Here is a 20255-nt window from a genome sequence, read left to right on the forward strand (position 1 = left end):
ACAGCTTGTTAATAGCTGAAAATGGATGAGCACCACTGGTTTAAATAATTGACAATAATTATTCTAAAAGAAAATACTACTAATAATAATAATAAATAATAATAATAATAATAATAATAATAATAATAATAATAATAAATGGCAAAGTTTAATATACAGAAAAAACTTTCACCTGTATATTTAGAGGAGGCAGGTCCTATTCCAGGTTTGGGAGACATCTCCATTAGTTTCTAACTTTCCCAGGTTGAAAACTAGAATTTTAATGGCAACTGAACGCATTAGGTAGATATCTTTGGAGCTACTGTAAATGGAAGTATGTTCTGCTCCATACTGTATGCATGTCAGATTGCAGAAAATGGGGCAAAATTCAGTCAGCAACACCTCAGAAAAGAATGCACTTCGCATAAGGCACATACACCTGTGTGACTAGCAGGGGCGTTTCTAGAGAGGAGGGGGCCCGTATGCAGTCTCCGACGCGGGCCCCCTCCTCTCCGTCCGGCAGCCGGCAGCGCACTGGGCTGTGAGTGGCTGGCGCCGGAGTTATAGACTCTGGGCACTAGAGTGTGCCCAGAGTCTATAGTGTCTGCACAGGTCACCGGGAAAATGGCTGCGGTGGCCATTTTCCCTGTACTGCGCAAGGCGCAAACGATGGGAAAATGGCCGCCACAGCCATTTTCCAATCGTTTTACAGCGCCGGACCCCCGCGTCGACGTAGGACTCCGGAGAGGCAAGTAAGATTATGGGTGCAGGGTGTGCGGTCTCCTTGGACCCAGGGGCCCGTGTTCCCCGCACACCCTGCACCCATTATAGATACGCCCCTGGTGACAAGCCCAATGTAATAAGACCATGTATAAAACTTGACCATATAATATAGTCGCCAGAGAAAATACACTGTACATAAATAGCATATAGTATGTAAGAAAGGTGTCCCCTAGGCAGCCCATTATAAATTATTCTGCCTTCTCGGAGATGGTTAAACATTTATCTTTCTCCAGTGATGAGGCTTAGCTTGTAGTTATTCCTGAGATCTCCTGGTAGAGGTTCTGGGGTTATGTCACTCTATGAAACATAACAAATGGATAGGTTGATCACGATCTTCTTGTAACTTTTGCAGATAGGAAGACTTTAAAAAGTATCTCCACTGGTATAACCAGGAAGACCTCATCTAATCCCAAATCCCTTAAGTGCTTTAGTGAAGCTGCACTGACATTTCATGATGCTCCGCTCTTATATTTCATTTCACCCAAATGTTTTTCTCTCTATTTCTATGTTCCCTTTCTCTCTTTAGTATGTTTCTGATGTAGTCCATTCTTTCAAACTATATTTGATTCTCTTTTCATGGAGGTTTAGTCACTGTCTGCATTCAGGAAAATGATTAACATAAATCAATTACACTAAATAAATAGTAAATTATGGAATAGAAAATTGTAGAAAAGCAAGAAATGTAGCAAAATATATACAAATGAAAATCAGATTAGGGAAGCTGGAAATGGATTGCTGAAGATAGTAATCCCAAAACAAAGAAAGTTCATAAACAGTACAAAAAATACAATAATAATAAACTATAAACTAGGGCAGTAATTATAGAATATAAAAACAAAAATAAGGGAAGTAATTACAGTATATAGGGCGGTATGCATGACACATCGCATTCGGCAATGTGGTATGCTTGACAAACACCGAGCGGCCCTTTGCAATGGAGGGACTTCCGGGTTTATGACCCAGAAGCCCCTCTGGCATCCTACTGCGCATGCTCAGAAAGACGCACATGCTGCACTCTCCCGATAGAAGCCCATAGACTTCTATAGGGTAACGCCATCAGGAAAATGGCTTTACCCACCGCAACCAAGCCCCAAAATGCATCGCACTCCAGGGCTTGGTGCATATGAGAAATTGCGGTCAAACCCACATTTTCGGGGTTTGACCGCATTTCTACCTTTGCTGCATCCCACCCATAAAGAGAGAATCTATTAAATATAGAAGAAAGAACAATGCATGGATCTGACTTGGTAAGGATCCTGCAGTATTCTGTAGCTCCCCCATTTTGTGCCATATTTTCCATGCATTGCCTGTTCTGTCCAGTGTAACCCAGGGCCATAACTATGGGTGTGCGAGAGGTGCTGCTGCACAGAATGAAGGGCTCTCTGAGCGGTGCCGTTGCTGTCCCACAGTCCCTGCATCTGGGTAGTAGGGTGCCTGGAACCTTTGGAGAAAAGCGCTACATAGATAAAATTATTAAATATGTGATTATCATCTGTGGTGGCAAAAGATGAAAAGTGGCTGTAAAATGTGTTATTCTAGCAACACCTGAAGATGATTAAGGGGTTTTTCCATTATTGGGAACCTACCGACAGCTGTTCCCACGATCCCTAACACTGCTACTGAAGTATCACCCCATCCGACCCTGCCCACTGTGCATGACTTGAGATCACGCGTACGCATGGCTGCAGGTCTTGCATAGGGGAAGTAGCGAATCGGATCCTTCTTTGCAACTTTGCAAGCTGTAGCACCTTCCCATAGGAAGGAGCGGGACTCCGGGAACCAATCCTATTTGAAGATGGCATGGGTTCCCATAGATAGATTCTGAAAACTTTCAGATTTCAGAGATTGCTAAATATTAGATGGCCCCATCAGGCCCCTAATAATGAATTGGCCCATTGCTAATGAACACGGACCCCATGTTTTGGTTTTGGTTCTGGTTCTAAATCTTCATCATGATTTGGTTTTGGCAAAATCACTCACACACACAGCCTGGAATTTGGGTATGTGGGTAACAGTAAAATAATAGTTAACAATATAGTTCTTTACAGGTGGACTACAGGTGCCAAGTAAACCAGCCCAGGTATGCCGGCACTTGTGAAACAAAATGTGCCAGCATGCCCAGACATTAAGGGCCCACTGGCAACTGTAGTCTGCCTGTAAAGAAAATATTAAAACAAACACAGGACCAGAGCCATAGCTAAAGTCTAGTTACGGCTCTGCACAGGACTCCCTGCTAAAAACATCAGTCTCCTGGCTGGCTCAGCCTGATGCTGGTTATTGGAGAATAGGAGGAACCTTGCACAGAGTTTCCCCCTATATTTCAATAATAGATCAGGCTCAGAGGTCCAGGGCTGGTTATTGATATGGAAAGGGGACCCCACACTTAACTTTTTTTTTTTACACATAACTAAGCCTGCACAGATCATACTAATATGTGCAATGCTATCAGCCGACTCACAAATGTGGAGCTACTTCAGGGGGAAAAAGGAAGTAGAAAGTAGACAGGGAGGAATTTATATGCAATACAAAACATGCAAGATCTGACATTTCTGGGATTATGAATTTTTGCATCGATTTGAGACTCAGATTTGGCTGGGGTAACAGAGGCATCCCTTGGTTCGACTTGGAACCTTCAAGTTCAGGTGTGTACCAGTTTTCAACAAAACCAAACCGCTCATCTCGACTAAAAACGTGTAACAGGCCCATAAGGTATAATGAAAAGGCTTCTAGAACAAATAGATAACCTGGATCATATGGCATTCACCCTCATGTGCTAAAGCAGGGGTTCTCAAACTTTTTTGCTCTGGGGCCCAGACTAACGATATAAATTATTACAGGACCCCAGCTAGTTACCGTAGAATGGCCGCCAGACATGCATGGTCAACAGACCATGCATGCACAGTAGCACTGCGGAGGACACAAAATAGAAATTAAGTGATCGCTAATTCATTTCTTACACACCACAGGGACGAGCTCCTTTCAAAGCCCCTGTCCCAGCAAGGAGAGACAGTGGGTGACTGGGGAGGCAAAGGGTGATGTAGAAGGCAGTGGGTGGCAGGGAGAAACAGAGGGTGACAGGGGAGGCAGTGGGAGGAAGCAGGAGGCAGATGGTGACATGGGAAGGCAGTGGGTGATGGAGAGGCAGAGGGTGGCGGGGAGAGACAGAGGGTGGTGGGGAGAGGCAGAGGGTGGCGGGGAGAGGCAGAGGGTGACGTGGAGGCAGTGGGAGGATGCAGGAGGCAATGTGTGGCGGGAAGATTCAGAGGCTGGCAATGGGTGACTAGGGAAAGCAGTGGGTTACAGGGGGAGGCAGTGGGTAATGGGGAGGCAGTGGATGAAAGGGGGAGGCAGTGGGTGGCGGGGAGTGAGTGGATGAAAGGGGGAGGCAGTGGGTGAACCAATCATAAATGTGTTTTTTTCTGTTCCCCTCAACATCCCACAGTGTGCTCCCCTGTTCCCCCATAGGGTCTGTTCTCCATGCTCCCCTCCTTGCTCCACATGCTCCCCTGCTGCTGTTTCTTCCCCCCAATCATCACACATTCTGCGTCCCCTCACCCCAGGCTGCACTTACATAAAAGCATCTTCACAGAGAGTATGGCAACTGGCTCCTCTGAGTCTGTATGTTGCTGGTGATGGCTACCTGTGTGGCAGCTTCTGCTGTGAACTGCTGCCGGGAGGGAGGACAGGACATGCTGATCACTGGGATGGGGGAGGGGCTGCTCACTACTTCTGGGAGGGAGGACAGGAGACGCTGAGCACTGGGGTGGGGGTGGTACTGCTGACTACTGCGGAGATGCTGAGCACTGGGGCTGATAACTCCTTGGATCTCATAGTGATCCAAGGAGTGTGAAATAACACATTTCAACTGATTTCAGACTCCTTGGATAACTGGCTAAATAATCCGAGGAGTCATCACCCTGACCCTATGTGAGTCAAGACCCCAAGCTGTGATGGCCGCGACCCACTTTGGGGTCATGACCCACAGTTTGAGAATTGCTGTGCTAAAGGAACTATGTTAAGCAATTGTTTATCCTATTATTCAGAGACTAAATTACAGCCAGGAAAGTGCTTTAAGATTGGCAGAAAAAAAGATCTGATACCAATTTACTTACGGAACTAAATCGGAACCAGGAAACCACAGACTGGTGAGGCTGGTGTGGTGGTTTCTCACCTGAATCACCCACATTCTGGTGGGATCAGCTCCCTCCCAGGGAGAGGAAAACAAGATTGGCATATTGTGCACCTACAATAGAATTTTGGAATTCCCAGTTTTCTGGGCTGCACAGCTCAAACTGGAAATATAGAATTCTGGGTTTTCCAGATTGCCTAGAGCCAGCAGGAAGTCGGCAACACAGGAAGGATTTTAAACTCTAACACCCCTGTTGCTCATGGCTCCTGATGCTGGACAAACTGACTAGGCGATAGGCTGGGGGTGGCGGTTAGCATTAGGGTGCCAGGACCTGGAGGATCCAAGGGCTATGCTGGGAGAGCATGCTCAAATTGTGGCTGCAAGCCACTGATGACTGATTAGCACAAGGAGTGCTGAGACTTTTATTATTATTATTATTATTATCTTTTATTTATATGGTGCCACAAAGGTTCCGCAGCACCTTAGACAGTACATAAATGAGCACACAAGAAAAACAGTTAATAGTAATACAAAACAATGCAGAACAAGGACATGGTTTATACACATAGCTTAGCTGCATAACACAAGCAGAATGGCCTCAGCAACCAAATGTTGGGTGCCAATTGGGGAGTTAGGAGTAAATGATACTATAAGTAGGGATAGGAGAAGCACATATCTTTGTTTGTTTATTTTATGTTATGTACCAGTATGTGTGCAGGCCTAATCTCATTGTCTGCTGCCATTAAAAAGACGCTGCTTCACCAAGTACCTGCCTGTCTGGAATCCTCATTTCAAGTACCCGTTTTACACTGCATAAATATGAGGGTGGTTCAATAAGTAAGGTAACAAGACCTCTCATGTGTGTATTGTTCTCTATTTCATTCCAATTTCCCACCAGACCAGAGCATATAGACCACTGATTCCCCTCACAGCCTTTAGACTGCGCCTCATACTGTCCCAACATCAGTTGTAAGATGACGGGGCTGGCGGACACATGGTCAAACATTAAGGTGCGTAGTGTGATTAGATTTCTGTGTCTAAAGGGCACATCAGCAGCTGAAATTCATCGCCAACTTGTAGAGGTGTATGGTGATAACGTCATGTCACAGAACCAGGTGCAGGACAGACGTTCTAGATGAGCAGCGATCAGGCCAGCCAAGCACGTCCACCACTAATGACAATTCATACATCATTAAAGGTCTGATTCAGGAGGACAGACGCATTTGAGTTAATGATATTGCTGTTGAACTGAACATCTCAGTGGGTACTGTGCACAACATAGTTCATGAGCAACTGTAGTACAGGAAAAAGTGTTCACGCTGGGTACTGAAGCAATTCACAGAAGTTCACAAAATAAAATATGAGGGGATTGTCTTTTGTGCACTTGACGTGGTACCTTGAGGGAGTGCTGTTCCTGCACTGTATTGTTATAGGCAATGAAAACGTGTGTGTATCATGTGACACCGGAGACTAAGCAAGCATTCATGACATGGAAATACACATCATCCCCACCTTCAAAGAAATTCAAAACAACTCCATCAGCAAAGAAGGTAATGACGACCATGTTTTAGGCCCACAAGGGAGTACTTCTTGTTGGTTTACTCACCAAGGGAGATACTGTGAATGCAGTCCACTATTGCGACACATTGAGCCAGTTGCGGAAGGAAAAAGCGACCTGGGTTGCTGTGGAAAGGTGTAATATTGCTGCACAATAAAGCCAGGCTACACTCAGCCAACTGCACGCATAAGTTACCATGGAGCTACTATTGGGAGGTACTGGACCATCCTCCCTACATCGGTGACCTGGCACTGAGCAATTTCCATTTCTTTGGACCATTGAAGAAACACCTGGCAATTCTCAAGTGATGGTGAAGTTTAGCAAGCCATCATGTCCTGGCTTCGGGTGCTTAAAACTGATTTCTTCTATGCTGGGATAGATGCCTTGGTGTATCGTTGGAACAAATGTTTAGACTAGTATGGGGACTATGTGGAAAAATAATTATCTGTACCAAGGCCTTACTATTAATTATATGTACGAGTTGAATACATTTTTGCAATGAGAGGGATTATTACCTTATTTATTGAACCACCCTCGTAATTTGAAGAGATGCAATTCTGGTATATAATGTAGAATGGTCAAAGAGGAGTTGCCATGCCTAACAATTATGATTAGTTTTTATTATGGTACAATTTTTTAATTATTATTAGAATTATCATTATTACCATTTATTTATGAAATGGCAACATTTCCACAGTGCTGTACAAACCAAAAATAGAAAATTGGGTAAACAGAATAACAAATGAAAATTGAAGCTTGGTAGTACAACTGAGGTGATGCATCTGTATTTCATAATAGCGTTCAATACTGTTCATCAAATCAGTCTGGTACATAAAATGAAAGAGGCTAAGGTCCAGGGAAACAATTATGTACTTGGATAAATACAGTAACTAGCTGAAAGACAGAAGACAAATGGTAGTTATAAATGGAACATAAATTTCTGTAGACAATGCAAAAAGTGATTGATAATAGACAATTATTTTTTAAATGAAAATTAACTTCTAGAAGACATAGAAACTAAGCCGTTCATATTATGTACTATGTAGGGTTTGGGAGTTATTACATGACTGTAGCTTGCGACAGAAATATTTATATAAAAATATCAACTTGGACCATGGTATGGCAAGTGAACTATAAATACATAAAATGTAGGATTATGTACTGAGTAAATGGAAGTACTTTTTCTACCTATACATTAATTGGAAAACAACTGAGTAAAAATGGATATAGAAAAGCATTTCGGAATGCTAGCCGACAGATCCTGGGATGCACAAAGGAGGAAAAATTAACATAACACAAACAGTATAAGTTGCAGTTCAGGGATCCAGGTAAGATGCCGGCGGATGGGATGCCGGGCTACATGATACAGACGGCGGAATCCCGATGCTAGTCAGAATGCTGACGCCGGCATCCCAAAGGGATGAAGATACAGACATCAGAATCCTGACCGCCGACATCCCGAAGGTAGGTATGCGGGTTAGGGTTAGGCTGGAATGGGTTAGACACCGACCGGGGAGGGTTAGGGTTAGGCTGTGGGAAGAGGGGGATGGTTAGGTTACTTACTGGCCCCTGTCAGGATCTTCACCATCGGGATGCCGCTGTCAGTCTTCTGACCACTGGTATCCCGTCCGCCAGTAAATCATACTGATTCCACAGTTCACAAGCAGAGCAGATACAATAGTGTATCCAAAATGTTCAAAAGTGTATTCACAAAAGTGAACCACTATTAACCCTTGCAGCGCTGGTTGCACCAAATAAAAATGCATATAGTGATAAATTTTATTAATTTAATAAACACAAATACATTGTATATACTCCAAAATAATTTCATACCTATAAATAAATCAATGTTCAAATCAATAAGTTTAACCCCATAAAAAGTCTAATCAATTAAAACAACGCACCCTGTGGATATCAGTAAATTTTGAGTAGACCTAATAATCAGAGCTGTAGCTAGACTTTTTGGTGCCCTGTGCCAGAAAGAGCATTGGTGCTGCCCCCCTCCTATTTTTCAAATATGGACATAAGACGCGCACCCTAAAAAGGGGAAAGAGCCATGGAAGATATAGGGGAGGCCAGGAGCTGCTGGGGATAAAAGAAGAGGAAGTTACAAGTGAGACCAGTCTCAGAATTTGCAAGTCTCGTTGCACACACTGGGTACTTCAGGCTGCGTAGACAATCACAGTGGATAATGTATGCACACCCAAGCAATGGTGTTCCAACGGATAGGCATGCCTGTGTTTCTCCAACCACACCCCAGTCACCACCCCCCAAACACTCACGGCCTGTCACTCACTCTGCAATGGATTCCACAGCGTGTCCGTCATCGCAGTGTGATCGCCTTGTGCAGTGCTGTGAATGTGCAGTACGCAACAATCGGCCGAACTGCGTACATGGTTACAATTGTGATCCATGCTGAACACAGAGAACACAGCCATTTCGGTACCAATAGACCAATACAGATACATTTTGTTAAAGTCAGGATATGACGCCATCTTGTTAATATAGAACTATTTTGTCTTATTCTTAAAACACAGCAAGTTATTTCAAATGCTGAATTTCTCTGGGGAGAGTCAAGGACAAGCACACAGCAAATTATCTAAAGTTTCTGAGAATATGCAAGCTCTTAATTTAATGAGTTTCTGGGAGTATGTAACTTCTGACATGTGCTTATTGGAATGTATCAATTATTAGTTTGTTTTATATTTTACAATTGGGAAATACACTATAAGATGATTGGTTAGGAGGATATTAGCCAAAAATGAGTGCGTAGTAGGCAGATTTTAGAGTTCCATAGCACCCATGTTACAATAACCTATAAATACAATAAAGTTCAGAAATACTTCAAACATACATGATGTCTGTGTATGGTCTCCCGCCGTAAACTGCAGATAAGGGATTGGAATGTGGCTATCTGAACTCACAGCACAATACGACAGGTTTATTAGCCTGAATTAATCAGAACTTCGACAATTTCATCATGGAACACTTGAAAAATGAATCATAGGGTAGGAGACTAATGTGACTTCACTAAAGAGAAAGTATATATATATAAAACTCATATTATTGCATGCCCAACATAAAAATATATTCTGAAGCACTTTCTGTTAGAAGTGTAGATACACGATCCCACAATAAATACGATTATGTGCCCACAGGATTTTATCCCACACCTGTAATATGGAGAGCATTGAGCGTCAGCAGCTCATCTTTAGTTGATATTTTGTTCTGATAATTAATCTTGTATTTCCTGAATGGCTTTTGCTATATAATATATACCAACTTCCTAGTCATAGCCAATATACTGCAAGTAGTGGGTAGGACCACTAGCAGTGCTGGTTATATTGGTTGTTTGTCTGGATTGAAACTCTGGCTACCTTGGTTTTTTGAATCTTGTTACTAACAGGGGGCCTGATTCAAAGATGGAGGCTAAAGCGATCGCAGCTGCGAAAATCTGCTAATGTCTGTAAAGATCCCCTGAGCATAAACACACCCACTGCTGCCTTCTTGTGTGCCACGATGCATACCTGCATAAATATCGGTACCATGGACGCACATCGGCGGCCATCTTGTCCTTGCAGCAGGTCTGACCAGCCACAGATTCGGGAGCTCTCCTCTCACGCAGAGGGCTGTCATGCTGCGTATGCACTCGCAGTGGCTAATTTTTGCAAGTCCATGTAACGGCGTTTAAACGGACAGGCATGCCTGTATATTTCTGACCACCCCAAACGCTGACAACCTGTCACTCACTGTACGATGTATTCCTATATGCATCCGTAATCGCAAAGCGATCGCTGTGCACACAGAGTGCAGCTTATACGCATGCGCAATGGTAAATAAATGCTAGTTCTGTGTATGTAATCGCATTGCGTTGTTCTCTGAATCAGGCCTAAGGTTTGTTCTATTGATTCAGTTACCTTCAGCTTAGTTCTTGTTTATTCCTTGGTCTGACACCTGCCATGCACCCAAACCATGACCCGACTATTCAGATTGCTGCCTGCCCCAATTATCTGGCTGTCTCTGAAACTAGTCCCTGTGACCTGCACTCCAGTTCGCAGTACTTATCCTGGTGTCCTGCCCTAATCTTACAGGTCACACTCAGTACTTAAATCTGGAGTGCAAAGACTTGCGGGGGTGTCAGCAATGAAGTCTATACCCCATGTGAGGGTCCATGATGAACATTTGACCCTAATTAGACTCCTCACCCCTGTGCGTGACAGTACTAAACTGGGCTGACTTCCAGAGTCTCATCACCAAAGGTTCCAGTTTCTATATGTATTTATGTCATTTGTTTATTATATAAGAGTTAAAAAAAAAAACACACCCAGAAAGTGTTAATCATTATAAAGCTTACAGATGTGTGAGCTAATAACATACATAGGTTAGGTGTTTGTTTCTTCCTTATAATACACATTTTCTTAATTTTATCTTTTTACATTAAACAGAACAGACATTTTAGCATAGATGTCTCAGGAACTTTTTAATTGCAGTTTCATTGAAGTTAATTTAAACTTTTGTTCAAAAATGCAAACATTAGATTCCAGTTATATGCTCCATTTAATCTGAGCTTCAATTGATTTTACTTAATGAACAGCTGCTTTAATGTCTCTGTTATCAAAGTTCCAGTTATATCACTTTGGTTCCACATTATCAAGTTCTTCAGAAGTGTTTACAGCATTTCTATATGAAAGATAAAATCAGACCTGGCCTTCACCGTCTCTGAATGTTTTATACAAGTACTCTGTTATTTTACTTGTTACTATTTAACCTTCTTTCTTTTTATACATTGGGCCACATACAGAATTGTGCACAAGACCATTTTTTTAAATTAAAATATGCATTTCTGTACTGGGTATGCACACTAGATGTGTGCACATATGCCTATATGCAGATTGCAGGGCTATAACTAGGTGTGTGTGTGTGAGCGGTGGCACCACACAGAGAGCAGGGCTGTGTGGGCAGCACCATCACAGCCCTATGGCTCTTGCTTCTGGCTAGCAGGGTGCCTGCAATACTTGAAGACTATATGGTAATAGAAATTCAGAGATATTTTATGCATGCATTTGGAAATACATGGCAAGCCACCAGGCTAACTTCACGGCTTCTCTGATACTGGTGGTCCCTACACTGCATGATTACAGTATCCACTCTGGGCCATGTAATTGTCTATTGTTAGGCCTCATGATTAAGGCACATATAGAAACACATCCAAATTGAGAGCCATCGTACCTGGGAGTCACCCCTGGGACCTTGAATTAGCACCACAAGAACCAGCATACCCTCCAAATGCTGGTTCCATCTATGCCTCTCAAAACAGCAAACAAAGTGGAAGCTGCTCAAATCAATTTAATAATACTCTGCAAGTGCTTGAAAGGCCCATGGCCCAAAGTGGGTACTGTTATCATGCAGTGTAGGTACCAGTTATCAGAGAAGCTGTGAAGTTGGCCTGGTGGCTTACTAGTGGCCTATCTATAATGGGTGCAGTGTGTGCGGGGCACACGGCCACCGGGTCCAGGGGGGCCCGCACCGCACACCCTGCACCCATATTATTTTAAACTTACCTGTCTGTGGTCCCACGGTGGGTGTCGGCGCTGTTCAGAACACTAGAAAATGGCCGCCGCAGTCTTGAGAGCACTCTTTGCTTTTACACATCATGAGATGTTTCTTGCGTGACACCTTGGTAATGAGACACCTTTTTATAGGCCATCAGTTGGGACTGAACCAGCTTATATGAAATTGCACTGACAAGGGACAGGATTGCTTTCTAATTACTGATAGATTTCAGCTGGTGTCTTGGCTTTCCATGCCTTTTTGCACCTCCCTTTCTTCATGTGTTCAATACTTTTTCAGTGTGTCATTTCACATTACACATAACTTAATTTATGGACATCTATGGTTTGATTTCTTTGCATATGTGGATTGCATGGGTTGTTGCTGACATTTGGTGAAAATATCATTACAATAGCCCCATTACAAATATATTTACTGAGAAAAATGTTAACGTGTTCAATACTTATTTTACCCGCTGTATGTCCTCATTATGTTACTCTTGACTAAAACCTCTCTAGAAGCAACAGTTATGACTTTTCAATAGCCATTTTGGTTGTGTCTACACATCCATTAGAGTATGCGCTTTGAAAAAAATCAGCTTGCAGCTTAAAAAAAATAATGTGATAAACACTTCTATTTCACTTTTATATAAGCAACAAATAAAATCAATTTTTTTTAAGGGGGGGATTTTAAGAATTTATATAAAAGATTAAAAATGTTCTGTTCTGTAGGATTTCCTTATGCCATCTAAGTGCCCTCACACGCTTTGCCCAAGTGTAAGTGTAATACCAGAGTTTAACCATTCACAGTCCTAGAGGTGTGCCCCTAATAAAATAACCTTGTTTCTCTTTTTGCTAGCAGTAATATTGTTATTCAAGCAAGCACTATTTTACTCACCATTGTATGAAACACAATGATGGGTTAGGGACCAAATTTCATTTAACCCCTAGGAAATTCAGCTCCAAGCTGGACAGGCTAGGCAGACACAGGGCTGTAACAGTGGCATGCAAGCATTGCAATTGTCCAGGAATACTGAAGCCCCCACCCCCTCATATGATGCAACATTTGTGGGGGGGGGGCAGCAAAGGGCACAAAATCACCCTGCTCGAGCACTTGTAGCTTCCTCTTCTTTTATCTCCAGCAGCACCTGGCCTCCCCTATCTCTTCCCTGGCCATGGCCCTTTTTTGGGTGCGTTTCTTATGTCCCTATTTGAAAAATAATGGGGGGGCGCGCCAATGTTCTCTCTGGCACAGGGCACCAAAAAGTCTAGTTACGGCTCTGTATTACTCTATTTCTAAAACATAACCAGAGTCTTCAAAAACCAAAGTCTTGTCTTCATCACACATGTTTATGAATGCCTGTCATGTCTCAATGAAAGGAGTTTTCTGAGCACAACAGAAAATAAAATTGTTGACACCTATCAGGATGGAAAAGGTTTCTAAACAATTTTAAAGAACTTTGGCCTTCACCAATCCACTGACGGACATATAGTGTACAAATGGAGAAAACTCAACAAAAATTCAGTGATTATTGTTACTCTCCTTTCGAGTGATTGTCCATCAATAATCACTTCAAGTGCAAGGCACATGATATTCTGTGAGATCTCAAAGATCACCAGGGTAATGTCAAAGGATCGCCTGGCTAATGTCAGCGTCCATGAGTACAGGCAAATACTCAACATTAATCTAAGAAGTACATTCTTGCCCATATTAAGTTTCCTGAAGTCACCTGGATGAGCCAGAAGACTACTGGAAGAATGTTCTGTGGATGGATAAGTCTAATATTTGACTTTTTGGCTTAAATAAGAAACATTATGTTTGGTGAAAACCAATCTCTCTGTTCCAATGCAAGACCTCATCCCAAAGATGGTTGTGGGAGTATTATGGTTTGGGGCTGTTTTGCAGTCACAGAATCAGGAGGGCTTGCCATCACTGATTGAACTATGAATCTAGATTGCACCGGAAAATTGTATAGGAGAATTTCAGGATGTGCATGAACTGAAACTCAAAAGAAGGTGCAACAAGACAACAATCCTAAACACACAAGTCAGACGATAAAACAAAACAAAAAAGTTTATTCAGAAGAAATTTTGAGTTTTGGAATGGCCAAAGTCCAGACCGTCATCTAATAGAAATGCTGTGCAGGACCAGAAGTAGGATGTTCATGCAAAAAAAGACACCAACATCCATGAGTTGAAGCATTTCTGTAAGAGGGAATGAGCCAAAATTACTCCAAACTAATGTGCAGGACACAATTGCCTAAAACATCTGATTAAAGTCATTGCTGCTAAAGACGATCACACCAGTTTCTGAAAGCATGGTGGTTTCACATACTTATTCATTTCTGACAAAGTAGTTTAACATTGGATTACAGTTATTAATAATTAACAAAGTAACTGAAAAAGTATAGGAGACTTTATCATACTGTCAGTGATTACCCTCTTGTGTAAAAACAACGGAAACCAGGGAGGCAACTGCCTTTTGCTCCTTTATGGGCCAGTTACACAAGTGGAAACACTAGTTTTCTCATGTTTTTAGTAACTGGCCCATTCATTATTAGGGGCTGCCTAGTATTGAGCAAACTCTGAAAACTGAAAGTTGGCACTGTTTCCTAGAACCCCGCTTCTTCCTATAGGGAGGAGGACTGGGGTTGCGGAAAGGTATCCAACCGGATCCCACCACAGCGCTGCGATCGTGCATTTGCATGACCGCATATGCAGTTGGCCAGACTGGCAGAGGTAAGTATCACTGCTACTTCTTTAGCAATGTTAAGGATTGCGGGGACAGTTGCTTTTTGGAACAGCTGTTAAGTATCCATCGCTGCAACTTGTGGCGAGTTGGATACTTAATTATCAGGGACCATCTGGCCCCCGATGCTAAATAGGTTGGCTTGCATTAACAAACTTGATCATACTCCTACACCTTAGGGCCCTGGCATTAGCACATTCCAGCAATTTCCTACCCAATACACTGACAAAGCTGCTAAAAAAAAAAAAAGAATAACTCAAATGCAATAAAAAAAAAAGAAAATGTATTTTATTCAGTGTGTGGAAATCAGAGGTCCATTATTCAATTTATTGTTACTTAGCAACCAAAGAGCTTTCTGCCTCTCATCCAGAGAGCAACTGCTTGGTATATAAACATGCCAATTACCCATCATTTCAAGGGTGGCAATACCTGGCTGTGTATGGCACTTTTCCTGTGCATTGAGAAAAATGTAATAACATTTCAGTTATGAAGTAGAATTCCTTATTGTATGCTACTACTGCAATAATTTATCAGAGGCGTGCACCAGAACACTTCTCTCCCATAGAAACTCATGTTTAAAAAAAGTAATTTCATGGAGATTTATGTTTTATTATTATGCACAAACAAAACAAGCTGACAACACTAATCATAAAGTCCCAAACCATACAAACTAACATTAATTATCAAGCCTGTAGACAGTTGAAAACAACTTAGATGCAGCAAATATGGTTTATGGTTCAAATGTGCAAGATTTGTTTGTGACAAAAAGAGCTAATTAATAAACTTTACATCAGAACCTAGTAATATGCTCAAATGCCAAGGGTTCAGATACAGAATATGGGTCTTTTGTGAAATCACATGAGACACTAAAAAGGAGTTTTCTCACTTAGTGTATGTTATGTCTGCTTATAATATATATATAAGGAAAGCACAAAAGTCCTATTCTTTTACTTATTCATTAGTGTGTGTGTGATACTTTTACTCAAAAGTAATAAATTGTTATCACCTGAATCTGTTCACCGCACTTCATGGGACAAAAGATTCAGGGGACAGTGAGAATAAAGTACAGTAGTACAAAGCGGTAGATAATTACACTGTACAACCTAGAACAGTACCATTTAATACTAAAGCATGAGGATGACCTATAAACAATATCGGAACGGCATAAAATTAATTTCTGGTTCAAAATAGTGAACTCGCTAGGTGTGTCCTCTTTCCCTTTTGATCTTTGCACTCCTGGCTGCCAAAATCCTAATCTTTCTGATATTAGAGTAGTGAGATCATATCAAAAGATTGTGCTCTATGTGGCTGATGTTCTCTTGACGGTCTCTGATCTGGCCAATTTTATCCCACCTCTACTTCAGGAAATAGAGGTTTATAATCAACTTAATGCTCATTAACTGAAGTTCTTCATTTCTACCTTTTGGAGATGACAAAATCTAACTTACTGTCAACTCAAAAAAATTAAATACCTTGGTATATTCATAAAACATCAGTACCACCAACTGTTTCAAGCTAACTTCCCCACCTCCTTTCTACTATTAAATCAAACATTGATAAATGGAGCCAGCGGCCGCTCCTACCTACACATCCCGGGGGTCTGCCGGTTTGAAATGTGTGCAAATAAACAACCAGGCTTCTAAGGACTCGATTGACTGCAGTCCCTAAAAGCCAGATAGGGCTGCCGTTATAGCAGGGTAATGCCTTCACATTGAAAATGCTCTCTCTGCTAACTGTAGTCCAGACTAGCAATCCTAAGGAGAGAAAGTAACTCCCCCTGGGACTGCCTGTCTGGCTGTGATTAGGACGGAGCGCATCCAATGGGAAGCCACTGCCACACTGCTAGGCAGGTGGCAGATTTGATTAAGGGGGGCTGCAGCCCCTTGGAACAGATCTCAGATATCAAGATTTGTGTTCTACCTTGACTTCTCTGCTTATTTCAGACACTTCCCATCTATGTCTCCTCCTACATTTTTACATTTCTGCATAACTATATTATTAAATTCATTTGGCATCCCTAATTTTTATGTAGCTGCGGGACTAACTTAATGTGTTCTCTGGAACGCCACGCTTCATAGACAGTTTAGACCTTGATTAATTACGAGAGTATCTGAGTGGGCTTGTTCTCCTCTATTCTATGGTTGCCAAAAATTAAGCAGGCCTCAAGCCATTCGACAATTTCTAATACACCTTTAGCCACATCTGGTGACATTGTCCGAAAATTTCTGCATTCTTGTCCAACATACGGCAACTTCTGTCCTCCCACCAGAATCTAGAGCTTACATTCTCCCCAAAGTTTTTTACTCCTCTCTGTAAACATCTCTTCCATCCCCAAAACAAAATTAATTTGCTGCTACTTGTCAAATTGCTATAGATTGTCCGTAACCATCTCCTCTTGTTCTGCAGTTATTAACCATGTTTGGTACTCGTATAACATTGAATATATTGCCTGTATACTTTTCAACTCTTCTAAATCATTTATTAAGGTTTGAGAACCTTGGACATCACACTTTCATACCCACACCATATTCTCCTTCTGATATTTCACTTCTAGAGATACAGTATGTCACTCTGCCCCTTACTGCCATGCCTTCATGTTTTTCTTCCCATATGCCCCTTATTTTCTCCTTCTCTGTGGACCGCCACACCTTTTTTACCTTTTTCTCGTCTTACGCTTTTCTTCTTTAGATTCTTATACCAAACAAAATCGGTCTGGTATTAAAAAGTTATTTGTTGATTGCGCTCTCCTAATTTTCAATGTTCACTCTTTTACTCCCATATATTGATATCATGTATATAGGTCTACTACCACTCCTTTCAAAATAAAACATTTACTAGGTTTCATCCATTAACATATGATTTAATATTCAATCAAATCAATAGACTCCAAATGAACACACTAAACTAGAGGTTCCCAAACGCGGTTATCAAGGCTCCCCAACAGCTCAGGTTTTAGAGATATCCATGGTTGAGCACAGGTGGTGAAATGAAATTGACTGAGGCACTAATTAAGTCACCTGTGCTCAACCATGGATATCTCTAAAACCTGAACTGTTGGGGAGCCTTGAGGACCGCGTTTGGGAACCTCTGCACTAATCACATACTAAGTAGGTCTTTATATTTAACTGATAAATATTTTCTAACTGCTTTGTGTACAGTAGTAAATTTCACATTGTTTTCTTTGGGGACAGATAGGATTTCTTTTGAAAGCATATGGTCTAGAAACAATGACATGGTATTTTATATATATTTTTACATTATTTTACCTTGTTTTCTTTTTTTTCAACCATGGAGCAGATATCTCTTGCCATTTTTTGGACTTCCCCACCCATAGGAAATGCCTCATGACTCTACCTTGATGTCCAAGAGCCATAATTAACAGATCTTGGCCACTTCACAGGAAGCCAAGGCTGTCATTAAAAACAGAGTTCTGGGTATGAAACTGTGGTCTACAGCGAATGGGCATCATACTGAGCAGACATACTTTACATTTCCTTAGCCTAAAGGTGTAAATGTGCCAACAATGGTGAGAATAGGTTAACTGTTCATCAATTTGCATTGTAGGATATTTGCATATTTTTTCTCATTCACTTTATCCCTCCTAGTAACTAATGCAAATAATAAGTTAAGCAAAAAGGCCTTCAAATGTCTCCATCTATATAATCATTTTGACAGTGGGGAGCTACAAGAATCCATTTCTTGAACCCTGCAGAATTAGTGACCTTTGGGCTTTTCTTCTGAGGCCAGTAAGAACAGCTGTGTGTGTTCAGCTATTCCACCAAGTCAATTTACCATATTGTATTATTCTTCTAAACAATTTATAAAATGTATAGTCTCTCAATGAGGAAATATGGCTAAAGAGTAAAATAAAATGTTGCCTTGAGAACTAAACTGAAACATATTCTTGCCTAAGCAATCAGAGACAGTCCTATGCTGTATGTACAGTATATCCTAACTCCTTCATACTGTACTAATCACTTGCAGATATAAATCACTTCAGGATAATTGAACTAAGTGCCTAAAGCAGAGGTTCCCAAACGCGGTCCTCAATGCTCCCCAACAGATCAGGTTTTAGAGATATCCATGGTTGAGCACAGGTGGTTAACTCAAATTGACTGAGGTTCTAATTAGGTCAACTGTGCTCAACCATGGATCTCTCTAAAACCTGAACTGTTGGGGAGCCTTGAGGACCTCATTTGGGAACCTATGGCCGAAAGACTTGTCCAAAGCATCAAAGCTACTGTAGATCTTATATTAACTTTAAGTTAACTTTCGGCAGAAATAAAGCACTATATAAAGATATATGCACACTACACCAGAACAAAATCCAAATCAGATTGGATATTGATGCTTCAAAATGTTATAGATAAAAAAAACAAAATACATGACCAACTTCAACAGGTCAACAATAGGCATAGCCCTGCATATCCAGCTAGCTTGCCCTTCAGTAATACACTTAATGCAGTGACATTCTAATAGTGGCTCAGCAAAAACATGACAGCATAAATACTACCTTCCAGAATAAAGCGTTAAATACAGCTTATATAAATGTAACCTTTGCTGTATTTTTCTCTAGAAATTCAGCACATGAACTATGGGGAAAATGTAATGCTTTTTATGAATAAAAGAAACATCTCCTGTCACTTCCCTATGGACTGCTGCAGCCTTTGTGAGGTTTTACGGCTTTGATTCTGGGAAGAGAGAGAATCACAGATTGACATTTCCCTGTGTTTGCCTAGATCTAGAATCTACCGGCTTTGGAAGCTCTTCCTGTTATCACCTACACTCTGGGGGCTAAGAATATATTTTTTTTTAATCAGGGTCCAGAACTACTATTTTTAAAGTAATGTTTCTGGCCTGTGTATTTCACTTTAAATAGTTGCATAATGCAGAGATATGAGTTTCATCAAAAGTTTAAACGTGTGATCTTGATTTACCCATTATAAATAGCTATTTAACAAATCATCCACTTTTCTTTAAAAACCTAAAATATGCTCAAGAAAAAACACTGTACATGAAGTAAACTACAAATACATTATGATAAACACAACACATATAGTACATTTAAGATTGCAAATTAATAAATGCAGAATTTCATGCTTCTAAATCAGAGTGTACGTGATCTACTTTTTTTTCCAACCATACATTTTCAAATCAAGTTTGCGTACACCAGTGCTGGCTCTTGGGGTGTTTGACCAATGCAGTCGACCTGGGGCACCAGCCCATAGAGGGCACACCCCCTCCTAACATCCCGATTTCACACTGTGCCGCTGTTCCACCCGTGGGCCGAAGTGTCAAATCGGGAGGTTGGGCACCCCAACCGCCGCAGCTGTGCCGGACCCCAGAGTAGCTGAATGGATGCTACTCAGTGACGTAACATGGGAGGCGTGCCATGGGGGCCCCCCATATAAAATCACTTACAGGGCATGGCCTATGGTAATTAAGCCACACCCCCATTTTCGGTCACGTACGGCGAACGTACATACTGATAGGGCTGTTTCATAGCCC

Source organism: Taudactylus pleione, unplaced genomic scaffold, assembly GCF_031769625.1.
Source record: "Taudactylus pleione unplaced genomic scaffold, aTauple2 ptg000005l, whole genome shotgun sequence".
NCBI classification, from domain to species: domain Eukaryota; kingdom Metazoa; phylum Chordata; class Amphibia; order Anura; family Myobatrachidae; genus Taudactylus; species Taudactylus pleione.